Genomic DNA, 20530 nt, shown 5'->3' with positions numbered 1-20530 from the left:
CTAATCCTTTGCCTTTCAAAACACCATTAACCTATCTTTGCTCCATGACCTTATGGTCAGCTATTCTGTGACCATGTCCTATCTACACCTTCTCCTTTGTTATCTCTTGCCCCATCCCCACTTTAACTGCTTATAACCTTTTACATTTCTAATACTTGCCAGTTCTGAAGAAGGGTCACTGACCTGAAACGTTAACTCTGCTTCTCTCTCCACAGATGCTGCCAGACTTGCTGAGTGTTTCCAGCATTTCTTGTTTTTATTTCAAATTCCATTCTGTTGTTCGTCTGTTTTTGACAAGGTCCAAAATGTAGGATTGGTTAAAATCCCTTGAGAGCCAAGAAAATGTAGCACGCTGGATGGAAAATTGAATCAGTGGCAGAAAGCAAAGGGTAATTGTAATCCCGTGTATTTGCGACTGGAAGGATGTTTCCAGTGGTGTCCAGCACGGCTCAGTAGTTGGTGCCCTGATTTTTGTGGTCTATATTCATGATTTGGATGTAAATGTGAGGGCATGATCAAGAAGTTTGCTGACGACACTAAAAATGGACCTGATTGGACAACTAATTAGAGTGAGATTCGGACATTATCAAACAGTCTCTATTATATTATGTCAAATTAATTTTGTGTCAGTCACTCTCTGGCATAGTGTATTTGTGTTGGTTTAATTCAGTGTCTGTCACTCTCTGTGGAATAATTCTGTAACTGCCCGTCTTTGGGACTGTGTGTGTGTGTTGGATTAATTCAGCGTCTGTCACTGTCTGGTGGAATAATTTTGTAACTGCCCGTCTCTGGGACTGTTTGTGTGTATGTGTTGGATTAATTCAGCGTCTGTTACTCTCTGGTGGAATAATTTTGTAACTGTCAGTCTCTGGGACTGTGTATGTGTGTTGGGTGAATTCTGTCCCTGTCACCCTATGGCACTGTGTGCGTGTGTTGGATTAGTTCTGTTACTGTCTGTGTGTTTGGCGGATTAATGCAAATGCAGATTATCTAATAGTCTCTGGCTATATGTGTCGGGGTGGGAATCATTCTGTTTCTGCCACTTTCTCCTCCGGTATGTGACCGAAATCCAGTGTGCACCTGTCAGTTTCTGGGATTGGATGTGAGTATGAGATTCATTCCTCATCTGTCATTCTCCAGTGGTTGTGTCTGAGTATGTGATTCATTCTGGCTCTGACAATATTTGCACAGTATGTGAATATGGGAAACATTCTGTGTCTATCAGTCTCTGATTATGTCTGTGAGTGATGAATTCAATCAGTAGCGATCATTCTGTATGCGGTGATACATTTTTTTTTCCGTCTCGGTACTGCTGCAGTCGTACGACGAGGTGGCCGAGTGGTTAAGGCGATGGATTGCTAACCCGTTGTGCTCTGCACGCGTGGGTTCGACTCCCATTCTTGTCATCTATCTGCTTTTGACAAGGTCCCAAATGGTGGACTGCTTTGGAAAGTGAACACCATGGGATCCAGAGAAATATAGCAAGCTTGATGGAAAATTGCCTCAGTGGCAGAAAACAATGGGTAATTGTAGTCCTGTGTATTGGTGCCTGGAAGGCAGTTTCCAGTGGTGCCCCACACGGCTCAGTACCAGGTGCTCTTCATTTTGCGGAATATATTCACGATTTGGATATAAATGCAGGGGCATGATCAACAATTTAATGACCGCACAAACATTTGTCATGTGGTTGATGGAGAGGAGGATAGCTGTATGCTACAGGAAGATATCAATAGACTGGTCAGGTGGGCTGAAAAATGACAAATGAAATTTAACCAGAGAAGTGTGAGTTGATGCATTTGGGGAGGCGAAACAAGGCAAAGCAATACACGATTAATGGGAAAATACTGAGAGGTGCAAAGGACGTGAGGCGCATTGGAGTTAATGTCCTCAGATCCGTGAAAGCAGGAGGACAGGTTGATAAGGTCGTTAAGAGGGCATATGGAATGATTTCCTTTATTCGTTGAGGTACAGGTATAAGGGCAGGGATATTATGCTGGGACTGTATAAGTCATTAGTTCAGCCTCAACTTGAGTACTGTGTGCCATTGTGGTCACCTTATTACAGAAAGGATGTAATTGCACTGGACAGATTATAGACAAAATTTATGAGGATGTTGCCATGTTTGGGAAAAATGCAAGTGTGAGGAAAGATTGGATGGGCTGTGGTTGTTTTCATTGGAAAATAAAAGGATGAGAGGGGTTTGGATTGAGATGTACAAAGTTTTTAGGGGCCTGGATAGAGTGCCTGATAATGGCCTATTTACCTTAGCAGAGACTTCAGTGACGAAAGCGCATATATTTAAAGTGACTGGTAGAAAGATTAGAGGGGAAAAGAAGAAAAGCTTATTTTCACCCGGAGGGTAGTTGGAGTCTGGAATTTACTGCCTGTAAAAGATGCAGAGGCAGAAAGCCTCACATCATTAAACAAGGTCTATGGACATGCACCACAAGTGCTGTAACCTGCAGGGCTGTGGGCCAAATGCTGGAAGTTGAGATTAGGCTGGGTGGCTCGTTTTTTGGCCGCCGCAGAAACAATGAGCCAAGTAGCCTCGTTCTGTGCCATAAACTTTCTCTGATTTTTCTGTGTGATTGCCTGGTTCAATCTGCACCTGGCAGACTCTGATATTGTAGTGAATGTGGGATTCATTCTTTAACTCATAGGCTATAGTGATGGTGGGCAGAGACAATGCTGGAGAAGGCTCATCGACCTGAAACGTTCACTATGTTTCTCTCTCCACAGATGCTGACACAGCTGCTGAGCATTCCCACGAAATTCTGCTTTCGTGATGATTGGGTGTAATTGGGGTGATGTCACAATATCTTGTGTTTAGTTACCCAATCCGATTCAATGCTTGTCACCATTCACAAGCATCTTCTATGCAATCAGGAAGTTCATTTCCAAAAGACTCTCTGCAGCCACGTTTCCACTGAAAAACGCACCGACTATGTGAAGATACACAGGGGAAAGACACCAATGTGTCGGTGAGACAGCACCCTACTGAGGGGATTCCCTCACACAGTGATTACCTTGTGATTTGTGTCCCTTCCTTTCGACCAATATTATTTACCGCCATCAATTTGGATCAGAGACAGAAAAGAAAACACCTACAGTCAAGCACATTGTGTTTCTGAAGTCATTTCTCTCTCTGTTGATTTATGCTTCTGAATTAAATGTTGATTTTCTCCCTGGAATGCTCCATGTTTTCCCTTCCTTTTCAGCTTCTGTGAAACATACAACTAAGCCCCGTAACACACCGCTACAATCCACCTGCCAGGGCTGTGAAATGGATTCTTGGCTCAAATAAAATGGGAATCCGACAGTCTGTTGCGAGATTGATGCTTATCATATTCGCTATTGAGTGTGTATCAAGTTACAGAAGGTCAAATTTAGCGGTTCAGTCCTGAACTCAACAGAAGAACTACATTGTCGGCTACAGGCGATGGTGCATAGTGGTGAACATAGCTGTCGTTTTAAGCACTTGAATTCGATTCATTTCCTGGCCATCGCAGCTTCATATGTTGTGATCTCTGTCCTTCTGAGGCTCAAAGGTTGGAATGGAGCCTGAACATATTGGAATGGATAACGTGTGCAAAGGAAGAAAATCCTTCTCGTGGCTTTAATTCCCATGTCACGAAAAATTTAACTCGGATTTCCTCCTTTTTATTGCTATTGCTTATCTGACCTGAACTACACAGTGAAACACCGAAAGAATTACATGGATTCACTACAATTCATTGAGTCTCGGAATCTTTTCTCCCGACGCTTCTTCCCATTCCTTATTTAAATATCCATTCCTTCCCAGAGGGATTGTTTCATCCTTCAATAAGAGCAACACTGTTAAAATCCCAGATTTGTGCTCAGTTCTTTGTGTGTTTATGTTTTCTTTATTTGAAGTGAGAAATCAATCAGAAATACTGTTCAATGAAGAGTAAAATATAACAGGGCATATTTACAAATAGTCAAATAAAGAAGGGAATCTTTTGTATTTATTCGCAATCGATTGATTTATTCTTCAGTATATCAATGTGAAACAATGTGAGAGGGGAACATACAGGCAGAAACTATTTCCTCACATTGCCTGCTTCTTTAACCCTGACAGACTGTGTGAATTCACTGCGCTATGTGCCAGTTCTCAAACTCGGCCGGTAGATGTCAGAAATATGCGTTACAGCGAAGTTCACAGATCAGAGAGGGACAAAACAGACACTACATTGTTCAGCCTCCTTTGGACGGCTGGGACTAAGAAATTCTCGGAATTGAGACGAGCTGTTATTACATTTTTTACACCAACGCTGGTTGCACTTTTGTGTTAAATCAGTTGTCCAAGACGTGGGAGTGAAATTGAGTCGATATCTGTCAGTCTCCACTATTGCGTGTCTGTGTCGAATTAATTCTGTGCGTGTCACTCTTTGACACGGCGTGCGTGTGCTGGTTTAAGTTTGAACTGTCAGTCTCTGGCACTGTGCACATGTCGGATGAAACCTGCCTCTGTCACTCGATTGCACTGTAATTTTGTGTGTGTTGGTTTATTTCTCTAACTGTCAGTCTCTAGCAGCGTGTATGTTTGGCACATAAATGTTGCATGTAACAGTCTCTAGCTCTGTGTGTGAGTGTGTGATACATTCTGTTTCTTCCATTGTCTGCTACAGTATATGACTGAAATTCACTGTGTACTTGTTACTATCTGGGACTGTATGTCAGTGTGAGATTCATTCTCCATCTGACAGTCTCCAGTAGTGATGTCTGAGTGTGTGATTCATTCTGACTCTGACAATGTTTGGCACTTTATGTGAATGTTGGAATCATTCTGTGTCTATTAATCTCTGATTCTGTCTGAGTGATGGATTCAATAGGTATCTGTCTCTTTGTGTTACTGTATGCGAGGATGAGTTTAATTATTTCTCTGTCAAAGGCAGCAGATCGAGAGGTTAAGAGGTCGGCACAATGATGCCTCTTCTGCAATAGCTTTCCAAACTCGAATACTACATACCGAAGTAAATGTTGTTTTCACTCACTGAGCTGCAGGATATCCGACACCTCCGGGCTCAGTTCCAATCTCCCTCTGCCTTTTGCAGACTCATCTCCCTCACAGACCCGGAATCTAGAAGCTTTGTTAGAATGTTCTTTAACGACTCACCAAACAGCAGCAACAAGGCGGCCGTATCCATGTTCCAGTGTGAGCTACTTTGAGACATGAGAGCTGGAAGGAAGGGCGAGTGTGTCACTTGTTCCAGCTCGCAGAGTTTCAAACCAGGAAGCGTTGAGAGACTGACTGCAGAAGCAGAGGCTGAGAAGAAGTGAGGTGGATCCACAATCAAAGTAAGAGCATTCAGTCTTGTACAATCAGCAATGAAATATGGATTGAAACATTGCAAGTCTGATGAGGAGAGATTGAGGAAACTGGGCCTCAATTCTCCAGAGATCCAAAGAATTTGAGGTGATCTCATTGAAGCTCGCAAAATTCTTACAGGTGGATGTAGATAGGATGTTTCCTCCGGCTGGTGAGTCCAGAACAAGGACACATAGTCTCAGAATGAAGGGTAGGCCATTTTAGACTGAGATGAGGAGGAATTTCTTTGCTCATAGGGTGGTGAATCTATGGAATTACCTACCACAGAGGTATGTGGAAGCTCGAACATTGGACATGTTCAAGACAGAATCTATAGATTTCTGGGTATGAATGACATCAAATAATATGGGGTTAGTAATATGGTGGTGAATGGCACTGAGGTAGATGATCAGTCATGATCTGTTTCAATGGCCTGCCAGGCTCAACGGACCGAATGGCCTACTCCTGTTTCTATTTCCTGTATTCTTATGTTCCTATCTTCCATCAAGGCAGCATTTGAATATTAAAGAGAGAGTTTGCACAGAGTGGTCATAAAAGGAGAGCAGCGAAATAGAGTGTAAAATTGGGAATTTGGTAAGAGTGAGAATTCTGTGGTAAGTTTGTTGAGTGAATCACAAAACGAAATTTTGCTTATCATTTTGAATTAAACCTAGTACTTCAAAAGAACCACGAGAGAAACTGCAATCTAGTTAAGAGAAACTGTCGGTTGCCGGTAACTGTCAATCAGCTGTAAGATTGCATGGAGGGGTGTGAATGACTGTGAGAGGGAACTGAATCGTCACTTGTTAGTTGTGTGGCTCAGAAAGGTTTATAAAAGTAAATAGTATCTGCTGATACCGAGAGTGGTCGCTCAGATGGGCCCTCAAAGGAGTGCAGTGTAAAATCAGCTTGAGAGTTGGGAATATGCTGAGATTAATTTAAGATCAGCCAACTGTTTGGTTTTATACCATGAGGGGTAAAAACAGAGCCAATAGAGAGAAACTGTTCCCATTGGTGGATGGGTCCAGAACCAGATCATTCAGATTTAAGGTGATCGAGAAAAGAATCACAAGCGACAGGAGTGAAATCTTCTTTCTCCAGTGAGTGGTTAGGATCTGGAATAAACTGCCTGAGACTGTGGTGGAGTCAAATTCAAGAGTGACTTTAAAAAGGGAATTGGATAAGCGCCTGAAGATCAAAAAAGATAATTGCAGGGCTAAGGGGTAAGCCAGGGAAGTGGGAGTAGCTAACTTGCTCTTGCAGAGAGCTAGCATGGGCTGGACGGCTTGAATGACCTCCTTCTGTGCCGTCACCTTTCCATGATTCCATGCCCCAAGACTCCATCACCCTTTCTGCTTCTCACGCAAATGCCGAACTCTCCGTCTTGCCCAAGCAGTGCCCAGTCTGACATTTGATGTTAGATTAGGAAAGTGAGTGGAACAGTGACAGGGCATCCCGTATAAAGCAAGTGTGGACTGCGAGCACGACACTGCACCGGGATACATTCACGTCTGTGAGCTGTGTTGACACTGGACTGCTATCGGATGAGGTGCACTGCCCGGAGGGTGTGCGATGAAGTTCTTCGACAATATAATTGACTGATTAAACAGCTTTCTTGCTGCGACTTGTGAATTTAAACCTAAAGTTTAACCGTACTACACTTCCTTTGCTGCGCAACGTTCCCCTCATCGCTCCCTGGAGATGCTGGGGATTGAACCCATGACCTCATTCATGTGAAGCATGCACTCTACCACTGAGCGACACGCCCAGCCCTGGCAGCTGTGATACATAATTGATTCTTTGTCTTGATCATGTTCTCAGTCCTCATCAGTATCAGCAATCTTTCCCCAGTCCTGAGACCCATCCAAATTGCCGATGCCTCTTGTATTAAATAAGGGCAATGATCTGTGTCCTTGACTTTTCTATAGATTCCCACTTATGTACTTGGCTTCAGAACATGGGGTAATTTCATAAAAAGGAGCAAAGTGTCCCCCACTCCGATCCGAGAGCTCACTATGGTAACGCAAGAGAGCATTTCTGTGGAGTTCCGAATGATCCTTGTAGTTATAACTCAAGTTTGAATTCAGGGACGAAATGCAGCAGTTATGTGGAGAGTCTGGAGAAACACTGGGTTTTCACTGCGGGGAAGCGGAGGTTAACATAGAACATACAGCACAGAACAGGCCCTTCGGCCCACAATGTTGTGCCGATCCTTTGTCCTCTGTCAAGGACAATTTAATCTATACCCCATATAGAACATAGAACATACATAAAGGGAAATTTATTGGAAGCGTCTAAGATAATGCAATCTTTAGATGTAATCAGTGAGGAGAAACTGCTCCAGTGGCAGAAGTGTCAGAACCAGAGGACACAGATTTAAGATAATTGACAAAAAGAACCAGGAGTGACAGCAGAGAACAATTATCCAGTGAATTATTGAGATCTGGAATACACTCAGTGAAAGGGCGTTGGAAGCAATTTAAGTAATAACTTCTAAAGAGTAACTGGATAAATACCTGAAGCAGAAAGCCTACAGGGCTATAGGGAATGAGCAGGGAGGGAGTGGGATTAATTGAATGACGCTATCTAAGAGCCAGAACAGGAACAATGGGCCGAAAAGTCTCCAATCTGTGCTGCGTCATTCGCTGATTCCCTGGTGGTTTTATGGAGGGAATTCCAGGACTTGAACCTGGCAACGATGTAGGAATGTTGATCCATGTGCAAATCAATATGACATGTGCCCCGGCAGTCTGCAGCTCGGTATCTGAAGTTAGATTAGGAAAGTGAGAGGAAGAGTGATGGGGCATCGAAGATGAAACAAGAGCAGACTCCGAGCATGACATCTGCACCCGATCACATTCCAGTTTGTGAGCAGTGTTGGCACTGGACTGCTATAGGCTGTGGTTTGCTGCCTGGGGAGTGTGGGTCTAGTACCTTAACATCCTTCCGAAACTGTGGTGCAGAGAAATGGACACAATACTCCAGTTGAGGCTGAGCCAGTGTTTTATAAAGGTTTATCATAACTACCTTGCTTTTGTACTCTATGCCTCTATTAATGAAGCCTCCAAGTCCAGAATTCAGTTTCCCTTGTTAACCACTTTCTCAACCATCCCTGCCACCTTCACCAATTTGTGCACATATACCCCAGGTCCCTCTGAATCCTGAAACCCCTTTCGAATTGTGTGCGATATTTTATCTTGCCTCTCCTCGATGTTCAGAACGAAATAAATCACTTCACACTTCTCTGCAATAAATTTCATCTGCCACTTACCTGCCTATTTCATCAGCCTGTCCATGTCCTCTTGAAGATTGCCACTATCCTCCTCACATCTCTCAATACTTTCAAATATTGTGCAATGTGTAAGTTGTGCAATTGTACTTGTCCACCAAAGTCAACGTCATTAATATGGATCAAGAAAGGCAGGGGTCCAGACACCCTGGGGAACCCCATGCTATACCTTTCACCAGTCCAGAAAAAACAGCTGTTCACCACTACTCTGTGTCCTGACACTCAGCCAACTTCGTATCCATACGGATACTGTCCCCTTTACTCCATGTGCTCTAACCTTGCTGACAATCTTGTTATATGGCACTTTGTCAAATCCTTTTGGATGCCGTGTACACAACAACAACTACATTATCCGTATTAATCTCATTTGTTGCTCCATCAAAAAATTCTATCAAGCAGCATGAATGTGATGATTCCTCCACCCAAGCTATCAACAACTTCCTTCCCACACACAGTCGGTACATTATCACTCCCAGCAGACAGAGACACTGACAGACCATCAGGTCCACAGTCACAGAGAGCAGGGGTCGGCAGGTTTTTACTGCTCTTACTATTGCGAGTAGAATTGAATACGGAAGTATGGAGGTTATGCTTCAGTTATACAGGGTATCAGTGAAATCACATCCGGAGGACTGTGTGCAGTATTGATCCCCTTATTTAAGGAAGCTGTTCAGAGAAGGTTTACAAGACTAATACATGGAATGGGCGGGTTGTCTTCGGAGGAATGGTTCTGCAAGTTAGGCTTGTATCCAGTGGCGTTTCGTAAAGTAAGAGCTGACTTGATTGAAGTGCAGAAGATTCTGGGGGGTCTTGACAGGGGAGATGTGGAAAGGATGTTTCCTCTTGTGGGAGAATCGAGAACTAAGGGTCACTATCTAAAAATAAGGGTCGCCCATTGAAGGCAGAGATTAGGAGCTTTTTTTTCTCTCAGGGGGTCGTGAGTCTTTGTAACTCTCTCCCTCAAAAGGCGGGGGAAGCAGAGTCTTTGAGTATGTTTAAGGCAGAGGTAGATAGATTCTTGTTAAACAAGGTGTTGAAAGTTTATTGTGTGTAGGCGGGAATGTGAAGTCGTGGTTACAATCAGATTAACCACGATCCTGTAGAATGGCGGATTAGGCCCGAGAGGCCGCGTGTCCTACTCCAGCTCCTAGTTCTTATGTTCCCAAGATCCCAAGTGCCATAGATATATTTTCAATCCAACGGTCAAACACAGCAGTAGTGCAGACGTTATTGTGGGGTTGGGTGTTGGTTGGGGGGGGAGGGGTGGTGGGTGGCTGGTGAGGTGGTGGTGGAAGATCCATGGCGTTGTGGGCATATCACTAAACTACCAGTCCAACCATCCAAGCTCATGTTATTGCTACACGGTTTCAAATCTCACACAGCAGCTGGTGGAATTAATGTTCAGTTAACCAATAAATTCAATTAATTGACACACAAAATCTAACATTGAAAGGGAATTTCACTAATGTTTCCCTGTGCTCTCTGTCGTTCGCTGGTCTCACCTACATGTGACTCCAGAACCGCAGCAATGTGTTTGACTCTGAAGTGCATTACTCAGTTGAAGCGCAGTTAGGGATGACCACAAATGCCACCTCCAAGAAATACCTGCTGACAGGTAAATATATAAATCTCAGCCCAAAATCACACGACCTGTCACATTGAATGACACTGTGCCACGCCCACAAAAGGCTTAACAACATATTAAATATCTGATAGAATTGACCCACTATACATGATTGAAGGAAACCGAATTGATCCCAATAATATTTCGCACACATATCAGTCTAAAAATCTCACTTCAACTCCGACTGAAAGAGGAAATTTCAATTCCATTAGTCCAAACTGAAGCCCACACTCAAGTACATTATTGTAGATTGAAGAGAGAGAATGATTCCCACACTCATATTCAGTACCATAGACTGACAGATGCAAAGTGAAGCCATTACTCAAATATCGTTGCGGAGACAGACAGACACAGAATGAGTCCCATATTCATATACAGGACCACAGTTTGTCAGATACAGAATAAATCACCCAATGAAGAACAAATCAATCGAGTCTTGATAAAAAGTTTAACTGCATTGCTTGGCTCTTTGTAAATGTGCTTTGTTTGTATTTTACTCTACATTGTTTACATGAGTTCAAATAAACAAAACATAAATGCACGCTAATCTGAGCACAACGCTGGTCGTTTCACAGAAACTATTACAAGGAGAAAGGGATGAAATACAGGCATAAATAAGATAAAAATCAAAGCTCAAAATGCTGGAAAGACCCATCAGCTCCTATAGTTTCTGTGTGGGAGGGAAGCTCGGGTTAAGGGATAAGATCAGTGACACTACTGTCGACCCGAAACGTTAATCCCACCTTCCTCCCTCCACAGATGCTATGTGGCCTGCTCAGTCTTTCCAGCATCTTCTGTTATTAATTCAATTTTCCGGCATCTGCAGGATTGATCTTTCTGAAGGAAAGCCCATCCCTGGTAGGCAATGGACATTTAAATAAGAAACGGGAAGCAACAGAGGGGATAAATCCAGGAAATGAATGAAGTTCACTGAAGCCGTGCATTTGTATTGCTTTTCCAATGCACAGCAACAGAAAAGCTGAATTATGGAGCTAAACGTCATGTGATATGAAAGATAAAGCATTGAAAAACTTCATTTCATTCGTGTGAAGCACTTTCCCATTCTTGACACATAATCCCTGCAGGCAGGATCAAATTCCGTTCACATCTTGTGTTTCTGATGTAAAAGGCATTAAAACATGGATATTTTAGATTAGAGATACAGCACTGAAACAGGCCCTTCGGCCCACCGAGTCTGTGCCGAACATCAACCACCCATTTATACTAATCCTACACTAATCCCATATTCCTACCAAACATCCCCACCTGTCCCTATATTTCCCTACCACCTACCGACACTAGTGACAATTTATAATGGCCAATTTACCTATCAACCTGCAAGTCTTTTGGCTTGTAGGAGGAAACCGGAACACCCGGAGAAAACCCACGCAGACACAAGGAGAACTTGCAAACTCCGGCAGTACCCGGAATCGAACCCGGGTCCCTGGAGCTGTGAGTCTGCAGTGCTAACCACTGCACCACTGTGCCGCCCTTATTTGCGATGGCCAAGGATCGATCCCGGATCCACTGCTTGGAAGGCAACTGTGTGCACCACTATTACACCATCGCTTACCTCAGAAATTACCTGGAGTATTTTAAACAATATTTACCGTTAAATTGTTCAGGTCTTTGCACATGGAGCTGTATTGAATGATGTAAAGATACAAGTTAGTCTCTCTCTGTCCCTCCAGCCGCTCTGCTTTTCTCTCTCCTCCTGCACTGACTGATAGATCAACACTAACTGCTGTCTTAAACACGCCATCTTCAATACCTACAGATGGAACAGAAATAAATGGATAGACGCTGCTTCCATGTCGCCACAACTCAGCCCCACTGGCAGGCAGAAACCCCAGTCCAAACTCACTATCAAATTGTCACTGTGTCAATCCCACAATAGTGCCGCCTTAGCTCCAAGTTAGATACTAGATGGCGGTGTTTGAATCCCAATAATGTACCCCGAGATTCTCATTAAATATCACTCCAATATTCAGACACATTATGGGTTTAAAATTGGCGGTACTAATTCCCATAGTATGTCCTGACATATAAATTAGAATCAAGTCAAAATCTATGTCTGTGATCAGATTGAGATTGAGATCTGGAAATACAGTATACAAACTCAGATACCAGTTTAAAACCTACCCATATAATTCAAATAAAATATCCATTCCCTTAGTCCAGCCTGATATAAACTGCAAACCAGTCCTGAAACATAATATAGTATCTATGTGAAATAAACTGTATTAACTGTACTGGGCGGCACAGTGGCGCAGTGGTTAGCACCGCAGCCTCACAGCTCCAGGGACCCGGGTTCAGTTCCAGGTACTGCCTGTGTGGAGCTTGCAAGTTCTCCCTGTGTCTGCGTGGGTTTCCTCCGGGTGCTCCGGTTTCCTCCCACAAGCCAAAAGACTTGCAGGTTGATAGGTAAATTGGCCATTATAAATTGTCACTAGTGTAGGTAGGTGGTAGGGAAATATAGGGACGGGTGGGGATGTTTGGTAGGAATATGGGGTTAGTGTAGGATTAGTATAAATGGGTGGTTGATGTTCGGCACAGACTCGGTGGGCTGAGGGGCCTGTTTCAGTGCTGTATCTCGAATCTAATCTTAATTCAGTGAGAGCAGGCTGGGCTTGACATAACATGTAAGATCTCAGTCACATTCTGAGTGAATGACACAGTAACAATGAAAAACATAGATCCTTAGAAATTCCACACACAGGCCATGCTGGCCACATAAGTGCTATCCAGTCTCATCTTACTTTCCGTCTTTTGGTCCATAACCCTGGATGCTACAATACGTCAAGTGCATGTCTAAGATTGTGTTACGTGTCATAAAGCTTTATGCCTCTACCTTCCTTTCGGGCAGTGAGTTCCAGGCCACCCATTGCCCTCTGGGTGAAAATGAATACTCCTGAACACTCCTCTAATCCTTCTGCCAATTACTTTGAATGATATTGACCTTTCTGTTCAGTGAAATGATCCTTCCTGTCCACACTATCTCGGCCACTTGTAAATTTTGAACACCTCCAATATCCTGCCCGCCACCCCCTCCAAAGTTCCAAAGATAATAGTCCCAGCATACTCAGCATAAGATTGGACAGGCTGGGGTTGTTCTCCATGGAACAGAGAAGGCTGAGGGGAGATTTGAAACGTACAAAATTGTGAGCCGCCTGGATAGAGTGAATGTAAAGGACCTATTTACCTTATCAGAGAGGTCAGCGACTAGGGGGCATAGATTTAAAGTGATTGGTAGAAAGACAAGAGGAGAGATGAGGATTTTATTTCTCCTGGAGCATGGTGGGAGTCTGCAAGTCGCTGTCTGACAGGGTATTAAAGGTACAAACCCTCAATCTATTTGAATGATGTCTGGATCTGCACCTCAAATGCTCTAACCTGCAGGGCTATGGACCAAATGCTGGAAGGTGGAATTAGACTGGATGGCTTGTATTTTGTCCAGCGCAGACACAATGGGACAAGTGGCCTCTTTCTGTGCCATAAACTTTCTATGATTCTATGTTTCGATTTTCTCACAGCTAAAATTCTCCAATCCTGCCAATATCCCCACAAATCTCCTCTGTACCACCTCTAGCAGGATCACATTCTTCCACCAAAGCAGTGACCAGAAATACTCTAGCTGCACTCCAACTAGTGTTTTATACTGCTTTAGCATCATATCCCGACTCTTGGACTCGAGGCCACTGTGTGAACTTATAAATAAAAGCTGAGTTATAATTCTGTCAGTCTCTGGTACAGTATATGTGCGTTGTATTGCTTTTCTGTCTGTCAATCCCTGGCACACAATGTTTTTGTAGGATTAATGATGTAACTAACAATCTCTGATACCGTGTTTGAGTGTGGAATATACTTTGCATATGTCAGTCTCTGTTACTGCATGAGACTGAAGCCTTCATTCTGTATCAGTCAGTCTCTGGGATTGTATGTGAGTGTGAGATTCATTATTTTTCTGTTATTTTCCGGTGGTGGTGTGTCAGTGTGTGATTAATTCTGTATCTGACAGACTGTGGGAATGTGGGACTCATTCTGTGCCTATCAGTCTCCAGTTCTATATGTGAGTGATGATATCACTTTGTATTTATCAGTCTGTGGTAGTGTATGTGAATGTGAGCCTCATTCTGTGCCTGTCACTCTCCAGTTCTAGATGTAAATGATGGCTTCACTTTGTAGCTATCAGTCTCTGGTACTGTACGTGAATGTGGGACTCATCTAGTTACTTTCAGTCTCCAGTTCTATATGTGAGTGATGGCTTCACTTTATAGATATCAGTCTTTTTTAAAAATTCGTTCATGGGATGTGGGCGTCACTGGCAAAGCCAGCATTTGTTGTCCATCCCGAATTGCCCTTGAGAACTGAGTGACTTGCCAGTCCATGTCGCAGGGCATTTAAGAGTGAAGCATATTGCTGTAGATGTGGAGTGGAGTGGGCAGGGGGCGGGTTCCTGGAGTTGTGGGGGAGGGGGGGCGACGCCCCCCCCACCCCCAGGAAATTAATGCATTTTGCTGAATTCATGGAATTTTCTCACGATTCCAATGTACAGTTCAGGCCAGATCATAAAGACCGATAAAAATGCAGCAATTCCAGAGATAAAATTAATGTGATATGAAAGTGAGCACATTGTTATGGCAACGTTTATTTCATTCGCATCAAACACTTTCCCATTCTGAAGACACAATCGTTCCAGGTAGGATCGGATTCCATTTCAATCTTGGAATCTCTGATGTAAATGCATTAAAAAGCAACGCAGAGCGATGGCCGAGAATCGAACCCGGATGAACCGCTAAAAAGGCAGCTATGCTCACCACTATACCACCACCGCCAGCTATAGGCAGTTGCTTCACTCCTTTAAACAATATCTTACTTTAAATTGCAATATAATTTTAACATGGAACTGTATTTGATTGATATAACCTTACAATTATTCTCTCTCTGCTTCTCCAGCCCCTCTGCTTGTCTCTCTCATTTCACACTGAATGACAAATCAACACGAACTGCTGGCTTCACCACGCCATGTTCAATACCCAGAGAAGGTCACTGATACAATAATCCCATTCCCACATCCTGTGGAGTTTCTGACAGTAATAAAAACAAGAAATGCTGGAAATACGCAGCAGGTCTGGCAGCATCTGTTTAGAGAGAAGCAGATTTAAAGTTTCAGGTAGTGACGATTCATTTGAACTGACCTGAAATGTTTACACTGCTTCTCTCTCCAACAGATGCTGTCAGACCTGCACAGTATTTCCAGCATTTCTTGTTTTTATTTCAGATTGCCAGCATCTGCAGTATTTTGCTTTTATTTTGGAGTTTCGGACACTGATGGGCTATTTCTGATGGGAAGATTAAGAGGAGATTTGATCGAAGTGTTGAAGCTCAAGAGAGATCTAGACAGAGTAAATGGGGAGAAACTGTTCCAATTGGCCGAAAGGTCAACAAGCTACAGCACCGATTTCAGGTCAATGGCAAAATAAACACAACGGTGACATGGATGTCTAAATAGACCAATAAGAGTGGGACCCTGCAATAAGACACTGCCAGAACTTTCAAACTACCAATCACAATCAGCCCCTTCACCAATCCTCAGTCAGCACAGGGCTCTGGGAGCTCCCTATTTAATCCCAGTGTGGAGGGGTTCGAGGAGATTTCCAGTTCTGAAAGTGATATGAGGACTGTCTGATCCGGTACATTTCTACTCCAATCATTTTAATACAGTTATGCAAGCAGAGCCTAATATCCTAATAACTGACCCACTTGAGTGCTTGTATCTTTTTTACCACAGAGTGTAGTCAAGCCCATAATCCACTTTGACCTTAAAGAGGCTGTTTTAACCATAATGGCAAGAGTTATTCCTTCTGACAGAATTGCAGAATTGTTACAGAGCAGAAGGAGGCCATTTGCCCCATCGTGTCCACACTGGCTCTCTGAATGATCAATTCACTTAATGCCAATACCCTGCCTTCTCCCCGTAACCCTGCACTTTCTTCCTGTTTACATAAGAGTCTAATTGCCTTTAGAATGCCTCGATTGAACCTGCCTCCACCACACTTTCAGACAGTGTATTCCAGGTCCTAACCACTGGCTCTATGAAAATGTTTTTCCTCATGTCGTTTCTGCTTCTTTTGCCAATTACTTTAAATCTGTACCCTCTCGTCCTCGAAACTTTCAGGTGTGGGAAGCATCCCCCTATCCACTCTGTCCAGATCCCTCATGATTTTGAATACCTCTATCAAATCACCTCTCAGCCTTCTCTTCTCCAAGGAAAACAGTCCCAACTTCTGCAACATATCTTCATCAATGATGTTCTTCATCCCAGTGCCATTCTCGTGAAACTTTGCTGTACATCTCCAATGCCTTTACATCTTCTTGGAGGGTATCTTTCTCCTCCCTCAACTACTCGCTCCATACCTCGCTGTTCCCCCAATCCCCTGGCCGATTGTTCCCACTCCTCGCTTCGTGCCACCCCAGTCTCTGGCTCCCCCCTCCCCCTCCCCCTCCCTCCCCCCACCCCAGCTCTTGACAGTACCGCTTTCCTACTATTGGCCACTCGCTCCTCCGTCACCCCATCACCCCTCGTGGCATGACTTTCTTCTTCGGGACGCATGCAGAGAACGATTAAACGTGGGAGTGAGTGGTCGAGAGGAGGGAACCGGCGTGGCCTAGAGCTGGGGCATTGGGAGGAGGAGGGGAAGTGGGAAGCGAGTTGCCGGAGAGCGGGTTGGCGAGGAGCGGGGAACAATCAACCATGGGAGTGGATGAGATAAGCAAGGTCTGGAGTGAGCGCTTTAGTTGGGGTGACATATAAAAAGTGGATAACGAATTGCCAGCACATGTTATACTCTGCCCGATTTTCTTCTCCGTCGATTGGGGTGACAATTCACTGTCTCCCTAAAATATCAGAACATGGATATTCAATCATAACATTCCTTTTGTACTTAATGGTATTACTGGAATATGAAATGGCTCTGAGGATTACAGTTAGCATCCTGTACTCCATATTAATATATTATTGGCCCACCATCCAACTTCATGTAAGGTGAGCTTGCTGGAACTAACCAGCCGGAAGCATTTCCTGTGATAAATTGAGCAACACCATCTTTCATCCTGGTAGTTGTGTGAATGTCACAGACATTTAGGTGTCAGTGGAACAGACTGCAATTCCGCATGTGCAAATACAGCGCCACCTAACGGTTGCATTGTCAGCAAATGCAGCCTTCACTCACAACATCTTATTGCAGTGTAATACCTCAGAGTGCAATTATTACAGTGCAGAATAAGGGGCAGTTTGAGGGCTCTGCCCGGCTCTCGATTTTCACAAGATGATGCTTACTTCTGATTGGAACCGTTGTTTAACTTCCCTTTGTGACTTTGAGATAGACAAAACATTGATAAAGAGGAGGAAATGGATATGCTCTCTGTATGTATAATTGATAAGGCACTAGGACCAGACGAGATGCATCGGAGGATACTGAGGGAAGTCAGGGTGGAAACTGCTGAGTCACTGATCATAATTTTCTAGTCTTCCTTAGACTGGTGCTGCCAGAGGAATGGAGAATTGTAAATCTTACACCCTGCTTCAAATTAGGGCGCAAAGTTCAGCCCAGCACCTCCAGGAAGATAAGCTAACTTCGGTGGTGGGAAAGTTTTAGGAACATAATTTGTGAAATATTTAATAGTCATTTAAGCGAAGGTGGATTAATTAAGGAAATCCAGGAGCAATTAAGGGCAGCACAGTGGCGCAGTGGTTTGCACAGCAGCCTCACAGCTCCAGCGACCCGGGTTCAATTCTGGGTGCTGCTTGCGTGGAGTTTGCAAGTTCTCCCTGTGTCTGCGTGGGTTTTCTCTTACAGGTTGATAGGTTAATTGGCATTATCAATTGCCTCCAGAATAGGGAGTGGTCGGGAAATATAGGGGCAGGTGGGAGCGTGGGGTTAGTATAAATGGGTGGTTGATGGTCGGCACAGACTCGGTGGGCCGAAGGGCCTGTTTCAGTGCTCTAAAATTCAAAAAACTAAATTTGTGAAGGGCAAATCGTATTTAACTAACTTGCTTGAGTTTTTCTAATGAGGTAACAGAGAGGGTTGATGAGGGGAATGTGATGGATGTGGTGCACATGAACTTCCAAAGGCATTTAATAAAGTGCCACATAACAGGCTTAAAGCAAAGTTAGAGCTGAAGGATTAAAAGGGAAATGGCAGCCCGGATATGAAATTGGCTGAGTAACAGGAAACAGAATGTAATGATGGATAGTTGCTTATCGGTCTGGACGAATTTATACAGTGGAGTTCGTCATGGGTCGGTGTTGGGACCCTTGCTTTTCCTGATATATATTAACAGCCGATACCTGAATGTACAGGGCGCAATTTCAACATTTGCGGGTGACACAAAACACGGAAGTATTGTGAACTGTGAGGAGGAGAGTGATAAACTTGAAAGGAGACATAGACAGGCTGGTGGAATGGGCGGAGAAGAAGTAGGCGATGTTTAATACAGAAAAGTGAGAAGTGACACATTTTTGTTGGAAGAATGAGGAGATGCAATATAAAGTAAAGAATACAATTTTAAAGAGGGTGCAAGAACAGAAGGACCTGGGGTTTTAAGGACACGTATCATTGAAAGTGGCACAGCAGGTTGAGAAAGCAGTTAATGAAGTATGCAGGATTCTGGGCTTTATAAATAGAGTATAACATCAAGGAAGTTAAGATAAATTTGTATAAAACATTGATTTGGTCTTAATTGGAGTATTAAATTCAATTCCAGACACCACACTTCAGGAAGAATGTTCACCCATTCGAGAGGTTGGAGAAAAGATTCGTGAGAATGGTTCAGGACTGAGGAATTTCAGTTACCTGGATAGAATGGAGAAGCTGGGTCTCTTTTCCTTGGAGAAGAGAATTTTGAGAGGAGATTTGATCGAGGTATTCAAAATCATGAGGGGTCTGGACAGAGTAGAGAGGGTGAAACTGTTCACTTTTGTGGAAGGCTTGAGAATGTGTGGACACCGAGTTAAGGTGATTGCAAAGAAGCAATAGAAACCAGGGGGGAAAGCGTTTTCACGTAGCGAGTGGTTAGGATCAGGAATGTACTGCCTGAGAGTGTAGTGGAGGCAGATCCAATCGAGGTCTTCAAAAGAGATTTGGATAATTTTCTGACGGAAGAAAAATCGAAGGCTATGGGTAAAATACAGGGGAGTGAGAATAGATAAGTTAACTGTCAATCTTTGTTTGAAATAAAACCAGGCACATTGACTCTGATTGGCAGTTAACTGTCAGTCACCATAAACTGGTGCATTCTCCATGACAACGTTTCCACCAATCAGAATCCAGATGCCAACCAATCACCAGTCTCTTACATCGTCTAAATTTATTGTTTACCTTCACATTGGTATTCTTGAGAATTGTCCTGATGAGTGCAAAATGAAAATCTTTGACAAAATGTCTCTGTTTTCAGCAATACTCTAGAAAATGAGAGGTTTATCAAACTGTTTCAAAACTAAAACAAAATGATCCATTAATTCGCTGTTGTCCCACATCGGAATTGGAGGTTATTTTTCTACGACTCGTAAATCGAAGCCAATGGCTTCATTTATTGATTGATACGTGGCTGTCTGATTGGTTGAGCAATATAACATTGGAGATCCTGCCAGGCGGCGGATTGCTGCACTGGTGATTGTATCACCAAGGCAGTTTTGTATGGCCACTTGGCTGCCGCTTTTCCCGGTCCTTTGGCTCCTTCCCCTCTCTCAGATATGCCGCCTCTTCACTCGAATCACTCCTGAATGAGAAGGGAGCTTCCACATCCTTCTTTTCTTTAACACAGCCCGCCCCGAAATGCCTTCGAATAAGGAAAGATAGAGCGTGGGCTGGAGAGGAGAGCAAGTGAGGATTAAACAGAGAGTGAGAGAAGAGAGAGGCAGAGCAGAGAATGCTCTCTGATCTCTCAGCCCCCCACTTCCAGCTTAAAACCGTTTCTCAATAATGGAACCGAAGTACAAACCCTTCCAGACTGGGACTCCATCGACGTCAACCACGATGTTGCCTGGTCTGGAGGGCATTAGCTATGAGGAGAGGTTGGATAAACTCGGATTGTTTTCACTGGAACGACGGAGGTGGAAGGGGGACATGATAGAGGTTTGCAAAGTTATGAGTGGCATAGACAGAGTGGATAGTCAGAAGCTTTTTCCCAGGGTCGAAGAGTCAGTTACTAGGGGACATAGGTTCAAGGTGCGAGGGGCAACGTTTAAAGGGGATGTGCGAGGCAATTTCTTTACACAGAGGAT

At 43.7% G+C, this 20530-nt stretch overlaps 1 non-coding gene across 1 annotated transcript; it reads left to right on the top strand.

Moving 5' to 3' along the window:
- The first annotated feature begins 1324 nt into the window (after positions 1-1324).
- Positions 1325-1406, top strand: trnas-gcu (transfer RNA serine (anticodon GCU)). Its single transcript has one exon. It is a non-coding gene; the product is annotated as a tRNA-Ser (tRNA).
- The last annotated feature ends 19124 nt before the right edge of the window (positions 1407-20530 follow it).

Source organism: Heterodontus francisci, chromosome 45 (assembly GCF_036365525.1).
Source record: "Heterodontus francisci isolate sHetFra1 chromosome 45, sHetFra1.hap1, whole genome shotgun sequence".
Classification (NCBI taxonomy): domain Eukaryota; kingdom Metazoa; phylum Chordata; class Chondrichthyes; order Heterodontiformes; family Heterodontidae; genus Heterodontus; species Heterodontus francisci.
The sequence above is the reverse complement of the archived record's forward strand: the minus strand, read 5'-3'. Positions and strand labels throughout refer to the sequence as shown.